Source organism: Apium graveolens, unplaced genomic scaffold (assembly GCF_009905375.1).
Source record: "Apium graveolens cultivar Ventura unplaced genomic scaffold, ASM990537v1 ctg8761, whole genome shotgun sequence".
NCBI lineage: Eukaryota > Viridiplantae > Streptophyta > Magnoliopsida > Apiales > Apiaceae > Apium > Apium graveolens.
Window position 1 is genome coordinate 92,743 of NW_027421451.1, and position 2,792 is coordinate 95,534.

General features: G+C 38.6%; 1 non-coding gene across 1 annotated transcript; it reads left to right on the forward strand.

Annotated features, from left to right (window-relative positions):
- The first annotated feature begins 272 nt into the window (after positions 1–272).
- Positions 273–379, forward strand: LOC141705314 (small nucleolar RNA R71). Its single transcript, XR_012568294.1, has one exon. It is a non-coding gene; the product is annotated as a small nucleolar RNA R71 (small nucleolar RNA).
- Positions 380–2,792: the final 2,413 nt, after the last annotated feature.

A 2,792-nucleotide genomic window follows, 5' to 3' on the forward strand; every position in this document is an offset into this window, starting at 1 on the left:
CATAATTCGCCAAGGTGTCCACCTTCATCGTCAAAGCCTTTAGTTGGGCAGCGATATCAGTTGCTGCGTCCAACTCCAGAATTCCTGCTACTTTTCCCTAAGTCAGTCTCTGAGAAGGATTTTGGTACTCATTAGCAGCCATCAGTTCAATAAGTTCATAAGCTTCATCGTAGCTCTTAACCCACAAGGCTCCTCCTGATGCTATATCAAGCATGGGTCTAGAAGTAGGACCCAATCCATTGTAGAAATAGTTGATAATCATCCAATCAGGCATGCCATGGTATGGGAACTTTCTTAGCATCTCCTTATATCGATCCCAAGCCTCACACGGAGATTCTCCAGTTTGTTAAGCAAATTGAGTAAGAGCATTCCTGATTGCGGCAGTCTTCTCCATGGGGAAGAATTTAGTGAGAAACTTTTGAGCAAGATATTCCCAAGTGGTGATAGACCCTGCTGGTAGAGAGTGTAACCATCACTTAGCCTTGTCCCTTAGAGAGAATGGGAAGAGACATAGTTTGATAGCATCTTCTGTCACATCATTGAACTTGAAAGTGTCGCAATCTCGATGAAACTGATAAGTGGCATTTTATACCACTTAGAACGTCTTATAATGGCTTGAATTGATGTCTTGAAATCAAGTAATTTATGTATTTGATGCGTTTTTCTAGTGTTTTTGCATTTCAGGGTATAACTTGCGTATGTAGGAAGAACTCATCAGAAATAAGCCTAAGGAAGTGCTTGGCATTGGTTGTGGGAAGTTAGGAGCAGAACGCAGCAGAAATCGGGAGCAGAATGAGAAATTTTCCAGTAGCCTGCTGGGCGCCCGCTCAGGGATGCTGGGCGGCCGCTCAAGAGCTTGGGCGTCCGCTCAGGAATGCTGAGCGGCCGCTCAGGGTCGAGAATTTATATACTGATTTTTATAATCCTTATTTTGTTGGATTTCTGAGACGGCTGGTTCTTGTGGGCTTCTATATAAGTAGTTTTCAGAGACGTTTCACAAAGGGTTATATCAAGCAAGGAGCAAGGAGAGAAGGAAGAAGACCATTTTAGCACATCGCAATAAAGAAGAGGAAGCATACATTTTCTTAGAGCCAAAAGTTCGCAAGTAGTATAAGATATAAATCAGATTCGTTCTCATAGAGACTGTATTGGTTAACTAAGTAATTCACGCACCTAAGCAACAATGTATGGTTATCATTCAATGCTAAGACGATAACAAATTGAGATTGTTTATAACTAAGAATTAAACTAATAATTATAACTATGAGAAAAAGATAGACTGAATTAATATGTATGACAAACATGGGATTCTAACTTCATTAAATACTTCATTCAATAGTATTATTATTCTTAACCTTAGCATGCAATGGTGATGATACTAATCAGACAACACTAAACTGATAAACGCCAACTTTCATTGTACGAATACCCTACTACCAAAGATCCATAAAAGAGATAGAAGCTGAATAGGCACCAATTATATTGAGACCCTATATGTCTATAGAATTTGACAACATAACGGTTTAAGCACAAGTTATCTATCTTGATTACACAGGGCAAGTAAGATGGTTAAAATTACCTACGAATCATGCATAACAAAACATGAACCTATGCTAGCATGGCAAGTTCTAAATCCTTAAATTCACTTTCACTTCATTAAGAAAAACATGTTATCTTATAAGTTCACGACGTTCATAAGATGAATACGCACAACAAATAATAGGATATCATACAATCACCACATATTAAGGCATCAAACAATTTAACTAAAGAAATCCATAAATAAATCCACTAGAACCCCACGATAACAATTAGCCCATAATCAGACTCATCATCAACGTGGGTTCCGATGAAAACATGATATAGCAAAAGTAGTCTTTATATGAATAAATAAAACCAAGTACAAACAAGAGTATAGGTTCAACAAAACAAGAAAAAAGCATCCAAGATTACAACTCAAAACAAAGATTCACAAGAATAAACTAGATCATCTTCGCCTTTGTTGAATTGTGTTATATGTCTCATCGTCTTCTCCTTGTGCTCTGGTAAGTCTCCTTATTAAAAAATGACTTTAAGTTATCAATATATAGCAGGTCAATCATCCCAGGATTCCAGAAAATAGAATTTTAATTGAATCAGGATTTTGTTTATCTCGACCCAGCGCGCGGCCGCGTGCTTGACCAGCGCAGGCGCGCTGACTTCCTGTACCCCAGTGTGGCCGCACGCTTCATCAGCGCGGGCGTGCTAGACTTCTACCAAAAACACTTCTTTTCTTTCTCTTTATTCTTGTAGCTTCGACCCGGCTTCAACGAGCTTTTATTCCAACACCACCTAGATACCATATCAGCATCAAAACAATGCTAATTCACCTGATTCACAAATTAATGCCTGAAATGCAAAAATAATTGAAAACACGTTAAAACACAAATAACTTGAGTACACATACACCAATTCAAAGCTTATTAGAGCATAAATAAGTGTCATAAATGCCACTCAACAGTTGCGACCTTACTTCCAAGCTCATAAGATTGAAGTGTTAACAAATCAACCATTGAGGAATATTATTCATAGTCCCAAGGCTAGTGGGAAGCTGATTAAGTGGGGAATAGAGTTAGGAGAATTTGACATCAAGTACAATCCATGAACGGCAATAAAATCCCAGGCATTGGCTGACTTCATGGTGGAATATACCATACCCAACAAGAAGTCGGGGGAAGGAAGATACTATACCTCCAAACACAGAAGGTGATAAAGGGGACAAAGAGAAGGATGTTAGGGAAAAGGAATATTGG